The 23964-nt window shown below is 42.2% G+C and overlaps 1 long non-coding RNA gene across 1 annotated transcript; it reads left to right on the top strand.

Moving 5' to 3' along the window:
• Nucleotides 1-786: 786 nt before the first annotated feature.
• LOC117095426 lies at nt 787-22835 on the top strand. The gene is made up of 3 exons (XR_004441978.1): nt 787-826; nt 8176-8182; nt 22676-22835. It is a non-coding gene; the product is annotated as an uncharacterized LOC117095426 (long non-coding RNA).
• Nucleotides 22836-23964: the final 1129 nt, after the last annotated feature.

The raw sequence follows: 23964 nt of genomic DNA, 5'->3' as shown, positions 1-23964 counted from the left end.
TTCTCCAACCATAACAAGATGAAGTCAGAAATCAGTAACAGAAGAAAAACTGGAAAATTCACTAACATGTGAAAATAAACAGCACACTCTTAAACAACCAGTGGGTCAAAGAAAAACATCACAAGGGAAATTAGAAAATATTTAAAGATGAATGAAAATGAAAACACAGCATATCAAAACTCGCACTTTTGTTGTTGTTGTTGTTTGCTTAAAACAACACAAATTTATTCTTTCACAGCTCTGGAGAGTAGAAATCAAAAATCAAGGTATTGGCAGGGTCATGCTCCCTTTGAAGGCTCTAAAAAAGAATCTTTCCTTGACTCTTCTAGCTTCTGGTGATTGACTGGTAGTCCTTGGCTTGTAGATGCACATTCCAGTCACATGGTCACCTTCTCCCTGCATGTCTTCACACTCTCTTCCCTCTGTGCATGTCTGTTTCTGTGTCCAAATTTGCTCTATGTCTTTATATATCTCTTCTCCTCTTAATATAAAATCCCTGCATACTGAAACTTTTTCTTTGCTGTCCACTATCGTATTCAACATTAGTCTTGTGTCTCCACCTAATTATTATTAAATCAGGCACACTCTCTTTCTCTTCAGGTCCAGAACCTATTCTTTGCAGAGGAACCATCAAATGTGTCATTCCCGGCTAATTTCATATCTTCTCGTTTCAGCAGGCTGTGCAAGCATGATGCCAGTGTCTGTTCAGTTTCTGGGGAGCCCTCAGGGAGATTTTACTCGTGGTAGAAGGCAAACATTATATTTTGCCTTCACATCACAAGGCCAGAGAAGGCACATCACAAGGCCAGAGAAGGAGCAAGAGAGAGTCAAAACACATGTACACTTATCAATGGTTAAAATGATAAATACTATGTTTTGCACATTTTACCACACACAAACAAAATGTAAGTCAGATTGGCCAAAATGGCCCAGTACCATGCCTTGCTAAAAAACAGAACTTTACACCCAGGAAATCTGGAGGATGGGTGTGTATTTTGCCTTTTCTCTATCCTCAAGCTTGTTCCTGTCTATTGTCTCCAAGAAGTCTGGGTTCAGAGGGACACTGCCTTTGGAGAGAATCAGTGTTCATTCACTAGCCATTCAGTGCCATATGACTTCCTGGGAACCCCAAAGATGAATGGAGTAATCTGAACCTAAAAGATGGAAGAAAGTGCATGTGAAAGAGGACCTGGGTCAGGAAGAATTGCTTAGGTTTCTCTTCTCTTTCTGACTTTCGTTTCTGAACACTGCCAGCAGTGAGGCTCTGAATGGAGAGGTGTAAATGGTCATGTAAATTGGAAATGTAGGGTGAAGAATGATCCATTTACAATCTCCTGGAGAGCTAGAGAACACCTAGAGGGCTTTGAGAGGAAGGAGAGTGGTGAGTAGCTGGTTGGTATACCTGACAGATGAGTAGCTAGATGATTGATGATTGCTGCATCATAGTGGACAGCTGGCTGTGCAGATCCAAATGTATTTCTGGTGTCACATTGTCTCTGACACAGTTTGGATATCTCATGTTGAATTGTAGTCCCCAGTGCTGGAGATGGGGTCTGGTGGGAGGTGTTTGCGTCATGGGGGGAGATCCCTCACGAATGGGTTGGGCTATTCATGGTGATGAGTAGAGGCTCTCCCTCTCAAAGATTGTTTAAGAAAGGACTCAGAGGCAGCTCATGACTTGGTGTCAAGTCAAGCATGTGCCAAAGGCCCTGGATAAGGCAGTTTTATGCTTGTTTCTTTATGACTAACCTGTTTTTGAGCACCGTTTCAATGTTTTGGGTCTTCCCTGCCTTTGGAGAGTTAATGGGAGGCAAAAACCCTATTCTACTAAAGAGGCCAAAAGGTTGAATTCCTTGAGTTCTCAACCTCACTTGCAGACAGGCATGGGCATGTGGCCAACCAGACATGCCACCACATTCCTTTAAAGAAGAGGGATTGCTGCGCACCAGGGAAGGGGCAGCAGCTAGACAATGCCTTGGGTCCTACCCACTCCTCCTGCATAGGCAGCAGAGGTAGCCACAGCAGTAGATGGGTCCTCACTGGATGGGTTCTATGGCATGATTTCGGCTGTGACCTGTTATCCCCGTCCCTGACCTTGTCTAGACCCTCGTTTGGTGGTCTTACCAGTAAATCTGTGAGATCCCAACAGTCTTCCAGGAGTTTCCTTCTCAGCTTAAATCAGCCAGTTATCCATTTCTGTTGCTTAGAGCACACTGCAGACTGACACAGAGAGCAAAGAGATGTGATCAGCAATTCAGACCATCAGGAGGCCCAGGTGATTAGAGTTTTGGAGAATAAAAAGGTCCAAATTCCTTAGCTTGGCAAATAAGGGCCTTTGTGCTTGTCAGCACCACCCTCTCCTCCACCCAACCCATATTTCTCCTGTCATCCTGAAATTACTACAGGTTACCATGGCTGCTCCTTCAGCTTGAAGACACTTTCCCATTCCTGCATCTCATCTGGTGAATGCCTGTCACTCAGTCTAAAGGTATCCTTCTCCATAAAGCCTACTGCCAAGTGGCGCTGACCCCCACACTCCCTACCTGCCTTTTCAAGGTATATTCTGCACGGAGATTCATCCATAGCACACTAACTCTGCAGTGCTAGTGTTTATTAGTCTCCTTCCTAAACTGTGAGCTCCCCAAGGGAGGAACTACACATTACCGTCTCCTCAACTCCATTTCAACCAAGACTGAAGTCAAGGCATGATTGGGAAATAGCCAGGTGCCAAGGAGCAGCTCCCATGCTGCATTACAGCTGCACCAGGGTTTGTGCATGTCCCCTAGAAATAAGTGGAAGGAAAGAGGAGGAAAGGGCAGGCCAAAGGCCCTTTTATTCTCTTGTTGACTCTGTTAGATGAGATCTCAAAGAATAGTGATCCAGAAAGGCTCTGTGGAACCTGTGATTTGTTTTTGTTCAGCACAAAAAGTTATGCTGTGAATGCTCTAAGGAAGTTTATGGCCAAGTGCACCCGAGATTCATTCTTCAAGGCTCTTAACCTCAGCCTCTAATTGCCAACAGCTGCTACTGACCCTGGGTATTCATATTCCCAAGAACTACACATTTTAATAGGGAACTTAGACTATAAATTGGTTAAATTTTTGTAGAGAAGAGACGCTGAGGGCTAAGGGCTTTGGTGGAGGCTGTACCTCCTCACTTCCCTGCCCCTGCTGGGAAATTGTGTACAGCTAAGGACATTTCTAGCCATTCAAAGGTAAACTCTGCCTCTCTCCACATTTTAACCATTTTTGATTGAAAGATGTGCAATAAGCAACACAGCTTGATTCTTTCTATCCTTTGGACTGATTCTTTGTCCTTTCTTCTAGATGAGGCTGACATCTGCGGGCTCACAATTCTAAGAGCTGACTACAGTAAAATGATCTAAAACATAAATGCAAAGAGTGATACAAAATTCCCAGTCTACTATTATCTCTCTTCCTATGTCATTTCTGATCACAGAAAAGTTAACTAACGGTGATTGTGCAAACTGGTTACAAATAAGAAGAGAAGCAAAGCCCTGATGCAATTTTTAAGAGCTGGGTGGAGGGAGCTGAAGTGACTGCATTTCCGTAGACTCATTTCCAAAATGGCATATGGGATGGAATCACTTCCCCAGGAAGGAGAGGTGAACAGTTAACATTTTAGTGCCTACTCCAGGCCAAGCTTAGTTAGCCTTTTAAACAGGTTCTTTCTCTACAACAATCCTCTTTAATGTAAATATCATTTTTTTCTTTCTATGAATGCAGAAACTGAGACACAGGAGCCATTAAAAGCCCCCTGCCCAAGGTCACACAACGAGCCCCAACTGGCTGCAGAGTCCAATGTGTTCACTGCATCATATTGAATGCTGGAGTTACTGGGGCACTGAAGAGGCGCCAAACGTTTTCAAGTGGTGTGGTTTACGGGAGGAGTTTTGTCTGAAGCAATATAATTGATGCCACCAACTGTTTAACAACTTTAACCAAACTTTAAAAACAAACACAGAGTGTTAAGGAGCTGGTGAGCCCAAGGGAAACTTGTGAATTACGCAACACATATCTTTGACGTGTTCTTTTTTTAAATTTATACGTTGTTTCCCTGGCTTGAGGTCCTTGTTCTTCCTCCGCAAGAAGCTGTGCACTCAGCACTTCCCCAGCCTGAATTGCCCTAAAGAGATACTCACAGAATTCACTGTGATCAGAATACATTGCTGTATTATTTGCCATAGCAAAAACCCGGAATTAACTTAAATGATCTTCAGTGGGGAACACAATCAGTACATTCTGGAATATTATGAAGACATTAATAGGAATATGGTAGATCTGATTAAGTAAGCTTGGAAAGAATTGCAAGAGTTGTTATTATGGAGAAAACAGAGGAGTGGAACAAATGGATAATATGATTCTGGTGATGCAAGTTAAAACGTATATATGTGTATGTACACCTATATGATGGGTTATTTATAATTTTTTAAAAAATAGAATAGTACACTAGAATTTCAGCAGTAGCTGCCTTTGAGTTAAGGTGGGAAGAATGTCTTTTTAAAAATAATTTTGTTATCACTTTATTATAAGAACTGTAATTCTTATATCATATTTACATCACCCTTGCCCTGTCCTGAGTTTTTATGAATTTTAATGTATTTAGGTCGGGTATGGTGCTTCATGCCTGTTATCCCAGCATTTTGGGAAGTCAAAGCAGGAGGATCGCTTGAAGCCAGGAGTTTGAAACCAACGTGGGCAACAAAGTGAGATGCTGTCTCTACAAAACTCTTTAAAAAATTATCTGGGCGCAATAGTGCCCATCTGTGATCCCAGCTACTCAGGAGGCTGAGGCAGGAGGATTTCTTAAGCCCAGCAGTCTCGAGACTACAGTGAGCTATTATCACATCACTGCACTCCAGTCTGGGCAACAGAGTGAGACCCTGTCTCTAAAAAAATAAATTTTAAAAAATGTATTTAATCCTCATGACAACACTACAAAATTGGTACCATTGTTATCTCCATTTTGCAGATGAGGAAATCTGGGTACAGGGAAGTTTGGTAACTTGTCCAAGGTCTTCCAGCTTTAAGGAACAGGGTAGGAATTTGAACTCAGGCATTCAGGCCCATAACCACTACACAATACTGCTTCCTAGAATAGCATAATACAAGTTGGGTATCCCGTGCCTGAAATGGTTGAGACCAAAAGTGTCTCAGATTTCAGATCGTTTCGGATAGTTTTGGATTTTGGAATATTTGCATATACATAACAAGATATCATGGGGAGGGGACCTAAGTCTAAACATGAAATTCATTTATATTTTGTATACTCTTTATACACATAGCGTTAAGATAATTGTATACAATCTTTTAATAATTTTGTTCATGAAACGAAGTTTGTGCACATCAGAAAGCACAGCTGCCACTATCTCAGCCACCCATGTGGACAACCTGTGGTTGTCTGGCATCCCCATCATCCTGACTGAATTTATATGCTATGGATAAGCAGTCCTTTTCCAACACTACTCACACATAAGTACTTAAGAGTAAAAAATATTACATCATTAATAGAGTGAAAAAAATAATGTGTTCATGGTAATGAGGCAGCACAATGGCATCATCAGATACCTGGATCTGCTGCAAAACAACAGCCACAACCAACAATGGCAGGTTTTCAGTCTCCATTTACAATGCTGTGCTTCAGTTGAAGGATTACGGTAAGGTGTATTTTGCACTTTAGGTGAGGGAAACATCAGAAACAGTTGAGGGACCAGGCAGTGGGTCCTTGAGGGATGAAGAGGCGTTCTGCTAGATGGCTTTTTAAAATGTTTCCTCCAGAGTCATCTGCCTCATTAGCAATGGTTTTTGTCTTAGAAGTCTGTCTGATTTTATAAACAGACTGTACGAGTTGAAAGAAACACGAAAAGTGGCTCAACAGTCAGATAGGCCTTTTTTGGAGCATAAACCTGTGAGGGACTTCTGGCTGATTTTGGTCAGGAGTACTCTCTCTTACAGACTAATCGTATTTATTGGTTTTAGGGTGAGAGAGCTTATTACAGGCTTGGAATGTTTCCATGTTGGGGAGAAGTTTATGGCAGGGTTGGAATGTCTCTGGTCAGAGGGGAGGTTATCTTGGGGCTGACATATCTCTGGCCAGAGATGAGGTTATCTTGGGGCTGACATGTCTCTGGTTGGGAAGGGGTTTACTTTATGGTTTTGGAATGTTTCCGGTTGGAGATGTCGTTTGTGGTTTATGGTCATGCTGACCTTAGCCATCAGGCTGGTGCCCTTTGGATTTAGGCAGTTTTTGATCAAGGTGAACTTTAAAATGGCAGTGCTTGTCCAAGATGGTGATGCTCCTGCTCTGCCACAGACATGATTTTTGTTCTGTTTTACTGCTCTAGTCTTTCAATAAGCCCATCACATATTTTCACCACATCATCTATAAGCATTTTTTTTCTGCAGTATTAACATCATCTTCATCATCAATATTATCACAATCCCCTTGTTTCAGAACCATTTTTGCTACTTCACCATTGGTCAGTGAATGAACAACTGGAGTCTTCTCGTTGATGTCAAACACTTCTTTGATATCCACTTCTTCTAGCTTACTGACAGACTCTGAAGGTATATATCTGCATATACGGGATCAAACATCATTTTATTCTCACTTGACTTGCAGACTCCTTCAAAGTCACTGCCTTGTTCATTGTCATCCCTGAACACAGTCACAGGCCAGAGGTTATGCCAGGCAGGCACAACTGTGTTTTTAGTCACTGTGTTCCAAGCATTGGCAAGAGCATATATGGTGTCTTTTATGCTAATCTTCTTTTGAAAACCGTCCACACCCACACTTCTGTTCGCTGCTGCTAGGATGCTATTCAAGAACGTGTTTTTATATTTACTCTTTATTTTCCCAATAATATCCTGGTCACATGGCTGAATTAATGAGGTCACATTTGGGGGAAAGTATATTACATGAACATTATTTTAGATGAGAATTTCAACTAGTGGACAAGCAGAACAGTTGTCAAGATACAACAAAATCTTGCAGTCATCATCCAATCCAGTTTTCCTGCAGTGAACACAAGCCACTGGTACAAAATGTTGTGAAAACAATTGGAAAAGATGTCCCTAGTGATCCATGCCTTTTTGTTAACATAGTAATGAAGTGGTAAGAAATTCACCCCTTGAAAGCAGTGAGTACACAAGATTTTTCTATCACAGCAACTTTACACTTATGCAACCCTGCTGCATTTGCACATTCCAGCACGGTTCTGCCCTTGGCATCCTTAATTCCTACAAGGATTGTCTCATCAGCTGTAGTCAGTCTTTCTGGGGCAGTAATGCCAACACATTGATGTTTTATCAGCATTATATAATAGATTTGTTCTGACATCAGAGTTTCATCAGGCATGACTTTGACCTTGGCAAACTCATCAATGGATTTCTCTCCTGTTTTGTGATCAGCAGATGCTTTGTCACTGCAAACTTTAAAAATTAATGCCATGTCTTTTCTTAGATTTCTGAAACCAGCCTGTTGAATATTCACAGTTCCCTTCAATTTGCAGTTCATTGTGATAGATCTTTGCTGTTTTATGATCAGCATACCTTTTAGAGGCATGTGTTCACTGTGATGCTGATGAATCCAATCTTTCAATACATGATCAAGATCTTCATTTTTAGCTTTATGCAGTGTTTTTCAATGTTTCATTAACTTCTGTTGATCACTATAGAGCTTCAACACTTTATCCTTCTGTTTCTCGGGTCATATATGGCGGTCATTCCCACACCATACTCTTCTGTAAGATGTTTCACACTTACACTGCTGTCCAGATTCTCCAACAGCTTGATTTTCTGTGTTATAGATAAATATAAATGCTTCCTCTTATTCTTATCACTGGGCTACCCATAGGGGTATCTGTGTGGTTTTCAACACCGCAGTTATCTTTACACCAAAGAGCAGAGATGAATGAAAAAAAAAGCACGTAGGTCTTGGCCCCACGTGGGGCTTTGTGGGAACCTGCTGTTGGTGTATCCAGCCTCCAGTGCCATTTTATTTTCCTTTGTGGATGTGCTTGTGTCAGGGAATTTAGGCAGGCATGGAAAAGATGCATTGCAGCTGAAGGGGGCTGAAAGGTCTTTCTTCCCGTGGGAATGCCACTTAAACTGTGTGTTGTGTGCCTGCATTTTTCACTGTGACCTGACACAAGAGGTCAGGTGTGGAATTTTCCACTTGTGTTATGTCAGTGCTTAAAAGTGTTGGATTTTGGAGCATTTTGGATTTGGAGTTTGGGGATCAGGGAATTTTAGCCTGTACATGCATGTAGATTACAACAGAAAAATTGATAAGATACTGATATCTAAAAAGGAGTAGTCTGCTGCCTTATTCTCCCTCCCCAGAGGCAGTCATTTACAAACTCTTCTGTTTCTTTTGGTTCATTACCTCTTTCTCTTATGTAGATTTATGCTGCTAATTTTGATTTAACCTATTTTAGAGCAGAATCTTCCATTGCAAGCATGACTTCTTGTTATGGAAGATGAGGCATAGCTCTCTTCTACTGCCACCTCTTATTTCTCCCACTCCAGCTCTCCCAACACTTAGTGAATGATTTGTAAATTTATAGGTAGTGCTTAAATCTTCATGACTGTATGTATATACACAGCTGAGCCCAGTCATCTACCGTAATTGTCTTTCCTTTCTGGCATGATTTTTTTTTAATTAATACTTGGCTTTTTTCCACATTGTTTTCATTTTCTATGAATTCATCCTTAAGTTTTTCCAAATGTCCCATAAAATGTTTAATTAACAAATATTCATTTTCAAAAGACATATTTGGTACTCTCATAATTCCATTTTTCTTAGATAACTCCCTCCTGAAGTTTTTAATCAAATAATTTTCTATACTGCTTGAATTTTTGTATCATGTGCTTATATTACCTTAAAAATACTAAATAAAGGTTTAAAGCAACTCTATTGAGATATGATTGACATGCAATAGACTGCACATATTTAAAGTGTGCAATTTGAGATGTTTTGACATATGTATACACCTGTGATATAATCACCACTATCAAGATATCCATTACTCCAAAATGTTTCCTTAGGCACCTTTGTAGTGTCTCCATCCTGACCCCATCCCCAAGAACCACTCATCTGCTTTCTATTATTACAGATTAGTTTGTATTTTCTAGGGTTTCTATAAATGTAATTATACATATGTAGTCAGTTTGTCGGGCTTCTTTCACTCAGCATAATTATTTTGAGACATATCCATCTTGTTGCTTGTATCAATAGTCCATTCTTTTTATTACTTAGAGTATTTCATTGAATGGATATACCACAATTTGTTTATCTATTCACCTGTTAATGGAATTTGTGTTGTTTTCAGTTTTTGGCTATTACAAATAAAGCTGTTTTGAAAAAACATATATACAAGCCTTTGTATGAACATTTATTTGCTTTTCTCTTGGGTAAATACCTAGGAGTGAAATGGCTGTATCATATGGTAGGTTTACGCTCAACTTTTCAAAAAATTGCCAAACTGTTTTTCCAAATCATTGTACCATTTTACATTCCAATTGGCAGCATATGACAGTTCTAGTTCCTACACATTTTTGCCAACACGTGTCTTATGGTGACTTTTAAAAATCTGAGCCATTCTTTAGGTCTACAATGGTATTTCTTTATAGCTTTAGTTGACATTTTCTTAATGACTAATAATATTTATTTATTTATGTATAGTTACTTATATTTTATTACTACAAGTCCCTTATCAGATATACAGTTTGCAAAGATTTTTCTCTCAGACTTGGCTTGCTTTTGTTTGTTGCTTTGTTTTTTGTGAGACGGAGTCTTGTGATTCTCCCACCTCAGCCTCCTGAGTAGATGGCATTACAGGGGCACATCACCACATCCAGCTAATTTTTAGTAGAGATGGGGTTTTGCCATGTTGCCCAGGCTGCTCTTGAACTCTTGGTCTCAAGTAATCCATCAGGCTTAGCATCCCAAAGTGCTGGTATGACAGCCATGCACCACCGTGTCCGGCCCTGGATTTGTTTTTTCATTCTCTTGAGATTGTTAAAAGAGAAAAAAGCTTAAAGGAAAAACTATGTGGTTGTCTCAGATGCGACAAAAAACATGCGACATAATCCAACATCAATTACTGATAAAGGCTCTCAACAAACCTGTAACAGAAAGGAATTTTTTAAACAGATAAAAGGTATTATAAAAGTCCTTAAATTAAATATTATATTAATGATGAAAGACTGAAAGATTTCCTCCTATTATAAGGCAAAATAAACAAATAAATAAAATAATCTCAGTTGGAAAGAAAAAATTAATTCTGTCTTTATTCACAAGCAACATAATCATCTACATAGAAAGTTCTGTGGAATCTACACAAATGCTTCTAGAACTGAAGAGTAAGTTTAGCAGGGTCACAGAATACAAGAGAATACAGAAAACTCAATTTTCTATATGCTAGTAATAAGCAATCACTAAAATTGTTTAAAATTATACAATGCACAGCAGTACCGTAAGTATGAAATACTTAGGGATAAGTCTGAGAAGAGATGTATAAAGCCTACAGACAAAAATCAATAAAATATTTTTGAAAGAAATAAAATAAGACCTAAGTAAGCAGAAAGGTATACCATCATCAAGGATCAGAAAACTCAACGTACTTGTTATTTCTTCTCAAACTGATTTGTAGATTCATTGCAATCTCAAACAAAATTGATAAGCAAATCCTTAAATTTATATGGAAAAGTCAAGGGCCTAGAGTAGCCAAAATAAACTTGAAATGAAGAATCAAGTTGGAGGACTTACACTTACTGACTTTAAAACTGATTTTAAAGCTAATCAAGACATTGCAGTATTTGCAATTTGGCAAAGTGTTCACGTTTTTCTCATTCTACATTGAGTTTTTACTTTTTTATTATTTAGTTTTGAGAGTTGTTTACATACCATAGACTGAGGTCCTTTATCAGCTATGTGATGTCCAAATATTTTCTTTCAGTTTATGATGTGTATTTTCACTCTCTTAAGAGTGGCTTTTGATGAACACATGTTCTTAATTTTGAAATTCAATTTACTTATTTATTTTTCTTTGATGTGTCATGCTTTTGGTGTTTTATTTTTAAATTATTTGACTAACCCAAGGTCACAAAGATTTTCTCCTATGGTTTCTTCTAGAAGTTTTATGGCTTTAGATTTCCAATTAAGGTCTATGATCCATTTGGAGAAATTGAGAAGTCTGGGGCCCTTTCTAGGGATTCTGACCTAAGACCCAGGCAATCTTTAAGGCCACTGAGCTTGACTAACTTTTGATAGTGGTGTGTAGACCACAGTGTGTTCAGTTGCAAGTATCAGAACACCCATCTTAAATTGGCTTACACAACAGGGGAGCCATTGGTACATCAATAGCAAGTTCAAAGTGAGGGTGGGCTATAGGGTTGGTTTAGTTCAGTAGCTCAATGATGCCACCAATGTGCAGTCTTTCTGCTGCCAGCTGTATCCTGATTTGGGTTCTTTTGGGGGTTGAAGGTTGCTAAAGCCTCCTCACTGCCTAGAAAGAGTGATGGACTCATATCCAGAAGCCCCCATCATACTCCAACTTGGACCATGTGTCCCACCCTGAGTGTTTATCTGTGGCCAGGGGTGGTAGAGGGATTGTCATGGTTACCGTAGGTGTGAGTCACATGCCTCACTGCCAGAAGCAAGGGAAAGCAGCTTTTCCCAAAGCACATGGACAATGCAGGCAAGGTGGGGATGCTGAAGGGTCAATTGAGGGAAGAGTGAAGGGATGTTGAGGAAGCCACCTCAGTGGCTATTGCAGGTGGATTTAGGGGCAGAGAAGGAGATGAGTTTAGTGATATATGTAAAATAATTAACAATTTTATAGAAATTGCCATTATTTGCAGATTTGTGATTACTTACCTGGAAAGCTCAAAAGAATCAACTGAAATAATAATAAAAACATAAAGAAAATCCCGTAAGGTGGCTGGTAGCAAAATTAATATGCAACTGTAGCTTTCTTTATAGAAAAAACTATCAATTAGGATATATAATAAACATAAGAAAATACCCCATTAAGACTGCAAAGAGATGAAATATCTGGAAATAAATATAACCAAAAAATGTTAAGACTCAGCCCAACATGGTGGTGCATGTCTGTAATCTCAGCACTTTGGACAGCCAAGGTGGGAGGATCGTTTGAGGTCAGTAGTTTACGGCCAGCTTGAGCAACATAGTGAGATGCTATTTCTACCAAATAATTTTTAAAAAATATCTGGGCATGATGGCTTGCCCCAGTAATCCCAGCAACTTTGGAGGCTGAGGTGGGGGCATCGCTTGAGTCCAGGAGTTTGAGTCTACAGTGAGCTGTGATTGCACCACTGCCCTCCAGCCGAGGTGACAGAGGGAGACTCTGTCTCTAAAAACAAATGAACAAAATCTTAAGACTCCATGTGAAAAAAACAACTTGTAAATTCTACTGAAGTATATTTTTAAGAGACATGAATAAATGTCTTGGATAATGACATTCAATGTTATAACAACACCAATTGTCCCTAAATGAATCTATAAATTGAATGCAAGCTCAATAAAAACACTAACAGAATTTTTCTGAGAGGAAAAAATTAGATACAACTTTTTTCTAAAACTTATGAGCAAAAAAAAAAAAAAGGTAAGAATGAAAAAAGTGACAATGAAGAGTTATGACAGGGGAACTATCTTACCAGACATTATGAAGTACTATAAAGGTACTGTAACTGAGTTTTCTCTTATCTACCTATGACTAAGTAACAGCAATGGAAGAGAAAAAAGAGCCCACAAATATGAAAATAAACATTAAAATTCAAGGTGTAGAATAAGGTAGGCTTTATACCAGAAAAGATAGATTATTTGATAAATCATGTTGGGACAACTGGTTAGGAACTCCTTACCAAAAATTAAATGCTGGTGAGTCAGATATATAGCATTAAAATAAAAAGTGGGAAATACCGGAAGGAAAGGAGGTCTGTTTTAGTTTATTTTTTGCATTCTGGAGTGGGGAAGAATTTTCCAAGCAACACCAAAACATAGAAGCTATCAGTTTGACTACATAAGAGACAACTGTATGGGAAGAACATCCTGTAAACAAAGTTTTGCTTTAAGAGGATAAGACGCCAGACACGGTGGCTCACACCTGTAATCCCAGCACTTTGGGAGGTCACGGCAGGTGGATCATGAGGTCAGTAGTTCAAGACCAGCCTGGCCAAGATGGTAAAACCCCGTCTCTACTAAAAATACAAAACTTAGCCGGGTGTGGTGGCAGGCGCCTGTCATCCCAGCTACTCGGGAGGCTGAGACAGAGAATTGCTTGAGCCCGGGAGGTAGAGGTTGAAGTGAGCCGAGATCACACCACTGCACTCCAGCCTGGGTGACAGAGCAAGACTCCCTCTCAAGAAAAAAAGAGGGTAAGACAAAAAATGGTTAAAACACATTTCACAAAGGGTTGATGTTCTTAGTATGTTAAGAGTTCACAAACAAATGAAAATACTACTAGGAGAATGGACAAAGCACATAAACAGGGAGTTTAAAGCATGGGAAGTGGGTTATAAACAAATGATAATGCAAGTTAGAGTTTCATTTTTTAAAATCTGTCAAATTGGAAAGAATTTTAAAAGCATGACAAAACATTACCGGCAAAAGTATCAGGAGAATAGGCATTCTCATGCAAAATTGATGGGAATGTAAATCGCCTCCTCCTTTGAAGAACAATTTGGCCATATCTGTGAATATAGCTGTCTTTTGGTTCAGTGATTCCTCTTCTAAACATTTATTTTACAGGTATTCTTATATATGTGGTGAAGGATGTTCATGGAGGCAGAGTTTGTAAGGAAAAGACTAGAAAAACCTTGAATGTTTCTTAATAGGAAGCCAGTTAAATAAATTATGATCCATTCATACAACGGAGCCTCATTATAATCCAGTAATGTTTCTGAAGTATCAACCCATGTAATTTCCATCTTTCTAAATCTCTCTCTCTCTTTTTTTTTTTTTCCATTTTCTTTCCCTGACCCTGGGTCATCAAGTCTAGTCCGGAAGCCCTGGGCTTGTGCAGAATGCTTGCTGTCCCATCAGGGTGGGGGACGGTTGAATCAGCTTAGAACAGGGAAGTCTTTTTCAGCTTTTTTTTTTTTGAGACGGAGTTTCGCTCTTTTTGCCCATGCTGGAGTGCAATGGCGCGATCTCGGCTCACCACAACCTCCGCTTCCCAGGTTCAAACAATTCTCCTGCCTCGGCCTCCCAAGTAGCTGGGATTACAGGCATGCACCACCACCCCGGCTAATTTTGTATTTTTAGTAGAGACAGGGTTTCTCCATGTTGGTCAGGCTGGTCTTGAACTCTTGACCTCAGGTGATCCACCTGCCTCAGTCTCCCGAAGTGCTGGGATTACAGGCGTGAGCCACCGCACTCCGTCGTCTTTTTCAGTTTTGATCTCTGGACCTTATAAGGTTCAGAACGAGCACAAACTCTTGAAAGTTCAACACTTCCAGAAATAGAAAGGGGGTGTGTCTCACAACTCCCAAAGCTGGATTTTCATATTTCAACAACCAAAGTTTGGAGGGCAGGCCTCAGAGTTACTGACAATAAAATGATTAAAGTGATCAACTAAGGGGTGGCCCTTCCTGGTGCCAAAGGAGCAGCCAGCCAGGAGGTGCTGGAAGGAGGGAGTGGTTGAGCAGAGCGAGTGTTTAGAGGTGCACTCCCCTTGCGGTGCACTAAGACAGGAATGTGGGAAATTGGACCAGCCAGGGGCTCTTGTGGTACTTTTCCAGGAAACACCTAGAGAGAGATGAGCCTTCAGCTTAATGTCATGGCTCACCTGGTTAAGCAGCGAAAGGGGACCACATGGGAGAGGCAGGTAGACCTGAGGGCAGATCTCGACATGATGTGGTGAAGGCACGTGGGCTTCTGGGGCACCAAGGAGCTATAAATACACCAGGGGACTAGACCCAGGCACTAGGAGAGGCTTGGACTTAGAATAAAAGGCCACCGAAGGCAAAATCTTGATGCTGAGAGCCTTTGCAATCTCTGAGGTCAACAACAGAGGGTGCCAGCACTTTATGGGACCAGTCACATCTCAGTGGATACCAGTGCAGGTGCTCAGGACCAGCAGCTCATCACACTGCAGCAGATGATACAAAAAAAAAAAAAAAGTGTCTAATTTGCATTGCCTGCTCACACAAGAGACACAAGAAACTGATGACAGTGGTTATTCCCTAGAGAAAAGGCTTACGGAATAGAAGATGTGAGAATGTCCAGGCACACTCAGAGTACTATGTGAGCTCCCCAAGAGAAGGGTCCACATTGTCCCCGTCAGACTAGGCACTCACCAAGGTTAAGGCCAGTGACTCCCCTATCAGACTAGGGGTTCTGCAAAGGCTGGGAATATGCTTTCCCCAGCAGGTGCAGGATCTGAGGGCTTCCTGATTATGCCTATAAGGACCTTATGAATAGCCTTATTGAGTCCTGCCCCTCTGACCACTGTTCTGCTCCTCCCCAGACTTCAGCAAACTTGTGTTGAAGAAAACGGGAGATGAGCTGAGTGGGAGCTGACAGATGACTGAAGAGGTGGCCCCCAAGTAGACTTCACACGCTTTGTAGAAAGGACAGTCCCGGTTTATGCCTGTCATTGTGCCTGTTATTCCAGTGTGATTATTAGTAGTGTCCTCCTTTACTCTTAAGAGTGACCCTGTTTTGATGATAAATCGTGTGGTGACTATTTCTAGATCTCTGAAAACAGTGTTTCCCTCAGCTCCCAGAAGGGAGAGTCAAGACCCAAATTCCTCAGCTCTCCATCAGCAATCATGGATTCATCATCTCCTGTGAGTCTCATGGGAATGCATCAGACATGTCCTGGGACTTAGGGGGGCGGGGACAAACACCACCGGTTGGGAATTGTTGCATGTGCAACAAATGTTCCAAGAGCCCCAGAACTTCCCCTATTCAGCTTCCTCCTGGCTTTTCCCTCAGATGGAAACAAGATGATTGCAACAATGATAAAAATAACAGTAGCTACTTATTGTTTGGAGCTCTCAAAATGTCAGCGCTTCCCTTAAAAAGCTCCCTGACCAGTATGGGGAAACGAGTTTGACTCTGCTCAGGGGACAGCCCAGTCCTGTGGGCAACACATAGCTACAATCCTTTTAAGAAGAAGCAGGGACCCCTCTTAGGGGCCTGCCATGTTCCCCACCCCACCCCTCATGAATGGAAATAAAGAAAACATTTTGAGTCCCTTCAAGGGAATTCCAGGCATCTAGCTAGCCTTGAGAAATAAATGAACAGCCCAGTAAGCAGGAAGAGAGTAGAAATAGCTGAAACGACAGCCACCCAAGTAAGCTAGAGTCATGAGATGTTCGCTTCCCCGTAGAAACTAAAAGATAACACCTTAGCATATGTTCTTGAGTTTTCTTTCAGAAAACACATCTCCCACTAGATGAAAATTGCCAACTGCTGTCATGCAGACATCAGATAAGGAGGAGCTGAGGACTGAACTCTGACCACTGTTTTTTGTTCTAAATTTCTTCCTGAGAGACACAGAGAAAGTCAAGCCTACAGGCCATCAATCTTGCTAAGCTGGTCACTCTGGCCTAGTATATTACAGCTTGCTTGCATGACCTGACTCTGGCATAGCACATGATAATTTATGGGTTTCTTTATCCTAAGTAACCTATGTTAAGGCCAAGCCTTAACATTCCTTTCTACTGACCTCAAGCTTTTAGATAAAGTCTTGCTCACTTAACCAACTGCAGTTCAATGAATCTCTGAATTTACTTGTGACCTGTAAGCCCTACTTGAAGATATTCCGGGCCAGGTGTGCTAGCTTATGCCTGTAATCCCAGCACTTTGGGAGGCCAAGGTGGGTGGACCACCTGAGGTCAGGAGTTCGAGACCAGCGTGGCCAATAGGGTAAAACCCCATCTCTATTAAAAATACAAAAGGCATGGTGGCGAGGGCCTGTAGCCCCAGCTACTCAGGAGGCTGAGGTGGGAGAACCACTGGAACCTGGGAGGCAGAGGTTGCTGTGAGCCAAGATCACGTCACTGCTCTCAAGCCTGGGTGACAGAGAGAGGCTCTGTCTCAGAAAAGAAAGAAAGAAAGAAAGATATCCCACCGTTTTGGGCCAAATCAGTAACTTCCACGTATTGATTTATGATTTTGCCTGTAACTTCTGCTTTCTGAAATGTATCCCTGCCCTTGAAAGCTCTTTTTGGTAAGCCATCGAGAAGCTCAGGTCTTAAGGGTTAGCTCCTGATTTCCCTTGCTTGGTGTCCTGCAATAAATGCTTTCTTTCTCTCCCTGCAAATCTCAGTGTCAGTGTTTGGCTTTGCTGTGCTGGGTGAGCAGACCCAGGTTCAGTTTAATAACACTTTGCAGTTCCCAGACTGAGGAGGAAAATCAGACATGTCACTCAGAGAGTGACAGGAATTTTTTACAAAACCCTGCAGGACAACTGGTCTCATGCCCATTTTACAGATGAAAAAGCTGGGATTCAGCAAGGTGATATAACTTATTAAGGTCATACAGCAATTTGGTGGCATCGCTGGCTTCAAGCTACAAATCCCATTATGATGCGATGCACTAAGGAATATGGTGACAGAGCTTAGAAGAAGGAGGGCGGCTTTAAAATCTACTTCCATTCAGAAGGGCACATATTATTCTATTCCCTGAAAGTGGCTTTGGTTTCCATGCCCAGGAACATTGTGGTGGCACCTTCATCATGTGCCCTGTACACATGGGCATCCTGTGCCACTTCCACTGGGTTCCGCCTCCCACATGTTCTGTTTGGTGCCCTGAGCAAAGCTAGGCCACCAGAGGCACCAGGAACTGGGGACAGTCCTAGATGCTCTGCCACAAGTGCAATGTTAATAAGTTTTGTGATGCTGACTGGGAGTTCCTTTTAGAATAATTCAGTATTCTCATCTTGTCAATTTTTTAACGTTCAATTTTCTATGTATCTTATGAAGCCTCAAATATTATGTGGAACAAGTTGAAAAAGAAAGAGATAGAAAGAGAAATAGTTAATGATGAAGGCTCGTGGTTAGGGAAGGGTCAGAGACTCTCATGGGTCTAGCCTGTTTACAAAAGCCCCCTCTTTACATCTCTGATCAGCATCCTTGACTAGCACCCATGATACATAATCATCCTGGTCACTAATCCATATCCAGACATCAGCCCTGTGGTGCTCTGGTCTTACATGCATGAGTCAATAAACAACACCATCCTCAGCATTTGCTGTTGTCAGAACAACTAACAACATTGTTCCTACTCAAGGAACTTATAATCTTGTTAGAGAGACAAGAATCTAGATTCGGAAACAATCAAGGTTATAAACAAGTGACAATCAGAGGATGATACACAGGAGCAAATAAAAGCCATTTTCCTTTTGAGAAGAACATTCTTTCTTTTATAACACAAGGAAGTGGACTTTGGCAATGATCTATACGGAAACCTCAGGCCACAGATCACTGGGAAATTAAGAGCCCTTCTTTGGCTTCCTGAGGACTCAAATTGGCTGTCCACATGGTGTAATAACTCAGATGAACCAGGCCTCCTCCCTGTGAACTGTGTAGACATGGCTCCAGGCTTGGAGGCCTCTGGTTGAGGATTGGCTGCACAGAGTATCCAGGTGTCTGGCTGAACTTTTCCTTATTCCAGCAGATGTTCCAGAGTCAGAGACTGGACGAAGGTGTCTTGGAGTTCTCAAAAGGTCCTCAGCCTTTATAGGAGCTAGATCTTTCCAGACCAGCGCTCAAATATCTGGTTCTTCTCTTCTTCCTAGATCCATGGAAGATTTACTTCTCAGTCACTATGATTTAGTTGGAACCATGTGACTAGTTTTAGCCAATGCCCCAAGAGTACAAGTTACATGTAGTTAAAAGCAGGTGCAGGTGCTCCATGCTCTCTGTTGCTCTGCTACAGTGACTCAGGAAGTCACACATAAAGATAGTAGAAATATAGGATAGAAAAAGTACGAATTTCTTAGTCATCACATAGGACAGCTGCCCACTAGAATTCTACAAGCAAGATATAAACTTTGGTTGTGTTAGGCAGTTGAGATTTCAGTATCAATTTGTTACTGCAGCATGACCTAGCCTGTCCTGACTCTTTGCAACATCCCAGAGTACTGACTGGGAGAAGAGTCTGGGAGAAGGGGAGAGCTTGGATGGAAAGCCTTTTGTCTGTCTTTAATACTCTGTCTTTTCATTTAATGCTCTTGTTCACCCTCTTCCTCCCCTTCCCTCTCTTCTTCAGTTATCCAAAGACCTAACTGGCACTTTTCCTCTGCTCTGCCACTACAGACAGAAGGACTTGCCTGATGGCCTTGCTTCATAATCCATTGTAATTCAGAAAATATTAGGGCCAAAGGTGAGAGAGATGCAGAGCCTACCCAATTCAACATTCTCAATGAGTAGAGAAAGAATCTATGGCTTAGGAGGTAATTTGTGTTGCCCAAAGCCACACAACACCTGGGTGACAGGACTCATACCCAGGTTTCCTGGCTCCGAGGCCCAAACCTTCTCCTCTATCTCTATCCCTTAACCTGAATCCTAGTCTCATCTGGAGGGTTGATTGTCATGTTATTCTACATTTCTTGTGTCAAGAAAAAAGTATTGAAATCTTGTAACTAGAGAGGAAGTACAGTATGTCCTTCAATGTTTTACCAGGGCATTGTTTAACAAACCATTTTTAATTCTCAGGGAGAATGTACTTGTGCTTGACTATACTATATACTATTTGATTAGAGCCTAGACACTGGGAAATGATGTATTTAGCTGCAGATTTCTGTCTGGCAGAAAATAAAAAAGATAACCTCAAATATTATGCTGTTATTGTCCTGTAGGACACTAACCAATTTTGATCTAGCCTAACAATCATCCATCCTTTCTTCCTTCTTTCCTTTCCTTCCTTCCTTCCTTCCTTCCTTCCTTCCTTCCTCTCTCCCTCCCTCTCTCCCTCCCTCCCTCCTCTCTCTCTTTCATACTTTCTCCTGATGGACTATATCATTCTAAGTCGTCAAGTGCTCTTGGAACCAATTTTACCATATTACTGGTCTCTCATTATTTAATTCATAAGTTGAGTAAAATCTTTGGCCCACATTCACCCTATATTGGTAAGAAAATTGACGTTTCTAACTTTTTGAAAATTATATGTTGACACTTGAGAGAAGCGTCCATGGTTTTTTGGCTTTGTACCACCAGCACCTTGCATAGTGTGTGATCTAGAACTGGAGGTCATAATGTTTACTGAATGAACAACAGAACCTGGGCCTATTCATCTAGGTTATAGATCTGCATATCAGCATCTTTAAAGTCTGGACTCAGAAGTGAAGCTCTGATGTGGGAGTCTTGGGGCCCAGGAGAGTCTGTTGGGGGAAAGGTTTGGGCTCTCACCAGCCATGTCTGATCTTCCTCATAGGCGTTAACTCCATCTTCACTCAGGAACGTGGCACTTCTGTCCTGATGGCCTTGGAGACAGCTTTTGCTCAGTGGGAGAAGTTGGGATGGGTGTATTCCTCTAGGGCCCCTCTTGGACAGACCCAGCTGTGACCTCTACATTCCTTTAGCAGTTACGAGGGAGGAGGAGCTGCATTCCATTCCATTCACTCCTCCCTTCCCCCTGTGCTCCATCAGCTAAGCCACCACCTCTGATATTCAGGGGAGCCCCATCAGGGAGCCTGAAGCCAGAATAGCTTACTCTGCACCCTCCTACTTGTTCTAATTATAGCCTTTAAACCCAAAGATCCCAGTCCTTTAAGACAAGGCTTATAATGGCGTCATTTCCCAGAAACTTTTATGGGGACTCCTTGGTTGGTTTTCCCTTCCACCTAGAGGCACCGCCAGGTCCTCAAAACCTTAAGGCAAGCTAGCTTTCCAGCTCCAATAAGCAGACCCTTCCACCCAGAGGAGGGTCTTCCAAATGTCACTGAGTAGGCTTTCTTCAAAAGGAGTGGTGTCCTTCGCTTGTCCAGGAACTTCACTTGGGCTGAAGGAAACAGTTCATTCTGCCTTTCATGATTTCTCCCTTTCCAGCAGCAGCCAGTGTTTATCATTCAGCGCGGGGCTTGGGATGAGACTGAGTGGATTGGAACTAAAGTAGCTGATTTATATTCAGAGTGGAGTTTAAATTAACTGTACAGAAGTCAAATCTCGCATTGCTCGTGTTTACTTTTTCTGAGCAGTGCTGAGGACTTATGCTCTGGTCCATCCAAATTCCTAATGGGCCAAGCGCTCCAATTATAGATGATTTTGTGAACATCCATAGCTTCTGAGCTGACGCAAGGATGATTCAGGAGAAGCTTTGGTGTCCTTCAGCCAGCTGTGGGCAAGTGACGCCGCTGAAGCACGGTTGCTCTGGGCTTAGAATGGCTTTGGGCAGGGCTGGGTGACTTTCGCAACTCTCCATGCTCCTTTCCCCACCTGGGTCTTCAGAACACAGAGGTCTTAAAAGGAATTGGGGTCCCTATTGGCGCTTTTCAACAAAATGGACCCTCGGTGGGGGAGTGAACGGTGATATAGATGAAACAGGATTGGCCTGTTTGGGTCCATGTATTGATAAGGTTGAAGATATTGTGGGAGACAGACACATAAGGGTTATCGCACCATTCTCCCCACTTTGAATATGAGTGAACATTTCCATAGTTAAAAGTTGTGTAGTTTTTTCTTTTTTGATTGGAGAAACCTTCTTTCTCTAATCAGAAAGACCTTTTTATGTACCAGAGACCTGAGATCGAAGCAGCTTCAGAGAAGCCCCCATGGCCCAGGCAGACCCTACGTCTTCCCCATGCCCTGACTGTGATTAATAACCTGTCAGAAGAGCCAGGGGTCTGAAGCCAAGCTCTGCCACTGATGTCAAAGGGTAAACGGCTTGAACGAGAACTTTCTGAGCGGCTGACACTCTTGTGCGTGTATCCAGCAGTCACTCTGCCTTTGTTCTTGCTGACAGAGCACCGCTGAGTTGAGCACGTGCTTGGGGGAGGTGCGCCCAGACCCTGGGAATGCATCATGTCAGTGAATGGTTAGGGGTGGCCATGTGACCCAGTGAAATGCAAGGAAAAGTTTTGGGGTGGGCGAGACTGCTGGGAAATCCTCTCTGTTAAACAAAAGGGTGGCTTTAGGGGAGGCCTTCCTTCCCCTGGTTCTTTGGCAAGCTGTCATTCCTTTCAAGGACCTGTGGCCCCCTTCGTTCCGCTTTCTACAACATTCCTCCTCCATCACACCCCCCAGCCACCCTGGCCCCTTTGCTTTTCTAGAACATGCCAAACACTCTTGCCTCAGGGCCTTTGCACTTGCTTTCTCCTAGGCTTTCCCTCCAGGTTTTCACTGGCTCCTCTTCCACATACTCCAGGTCTTTGCCCAGACATCACTTTTGCAGTGAGACCTTTCCTTGCCAAATTAAAACAAATCCTTACCCTTCTTCTCCTCCTTTTCCCTTTTTTATTACTCTTCATAGCATACACCACTAACATACTGTGTTAGGTCCTTCTGGCACTGCTATCAAGAAATACCTGAGGCTGGGTAGTTCATAGAAGAGGCTTAATTGGCTCATGGTTCTGCAGGCTGTACAGGAAGCATAGTGGCCTCAGAAAGCTTCCAATCATGGCGGAAGGCAAATGGGGAGCAGGTGCATCCCATGGCTGGAGTGGGAGCAAGACAGAGAGCAGGGAGGTGCCACACACTTTTCAACAACCAGATCTTGTGTAAACTCAGAGTGAGAGCTCATTCATCACCAAGGGGGTGGCCCAAGCCATTCATGAGGGATCTGCCTCCACGATCCAAACACCTCCCACCAAACCCCACCTCGCATACTGGGGATTACAATTCAACATGAGATTTGGATGGAGACAAATAGTCAAACTATATCACATACTATGTAGTTTTCGTATTTATTTTGTTCATTGTCTCACCCCATCTCCAGAACAGAAACTCCTGAGGGCAGGGATTTTTGTCAGTTTTATTCACAAATGTGTCCTCAGGACCTAGAAAAGTGTTTGACACACAGTAGCACTTATTAAATATTGGTTGAATGAATTAATGAAAGTTTGTTATGGTTGGAGCTTCAGCAGCCATTTTGTGACCGTGAGGAGGAATTGAAGACAATCACAGAGAAACAGACCCACAGCTGTCACTGAGCTGCTGTATTAACAACCCTGTCTGCTGAGTTATTCTTATTGAAGAAATAATGTCCTAATAGTTTAAGCCACTGTTAGTTGGGGAATGTTTTACTTTTGGCTGAAATTATCATAAATGATACACCTTTCAAAGTTGTTGGGCTAACGGCCAAAGGAGCCTTTGTCATTCTATTCTCTTCTATTCCTTTGTCATTCTATTCCATTCTATTCCAGGAGGACTTAGGCTGAGGGCTCCGAGAGAGACAGGGAGCCCAGAGTCTGGCATGTCTGGAATGTCATCAGCCGAGGAGGTGGGCAGTCTGGCCCCAAACTGCTCCTTGGTGTACCCAGGGTCTCAATGTTTCCATCAATACAATGGACATTATAATACTTTCAGTAGAAATCGCCTTGGTGCTCAAGGAGTGACCTGCCTGCTAGCATGTCCATTTTGTAAAGGAAGTGGCAGAGGCTGAGTGGCATTGCAGTGAGTCCCCTTTAGCTACACAGCCTGGTATCAAGGCTGGGACACATGCCCAGGACTCGTGCCTTCTACATTAGTCTTCTTTCTCCCACTAGCTCCTGAAGCTGCAGTCATTCCTGGGAGGGCTGGGGATTCTCAGAGCACCCCCGTCTCACAGAGGGGAAGTGAGGAGTTGACAATCACCTGGTTATCTCAATCTGCCTAGACAAGTAAAGCAAGTCACTGGCTGAGACTTGTGCCCAGTACAAACAAGGCCGAGAAGACGGGACTCAATCTGGTTGCCACACAGTGACGAGAGGGTCCTTTTACAAGCTAACCATGGATCCCTGGCTCGAGAATCTTCCATTGATTTTAATTGCTC

Source organism: Trachypithecus francoisi, unplaced genomic scaffold, assembly GCF_009764315.1.
Source record: "Trachypithecus francoisi isolate TF-2019V2 unplaced genomic scaffold, Tfra_2.0 Lachesis_group13, whole genome shotgun sequence".
Lineage (NCBI taxonomy): Eukaryota > Metazoa > Chordata > Mammalia > Primates > Cercopithecidae > Trachypithecus > Trachypithecus francoisi.
The sequence above is the reverse complement of the archived record's forward strand: the minus strand, read 5'-3'. Positions and strand labels throughout refer to the sequence as shown.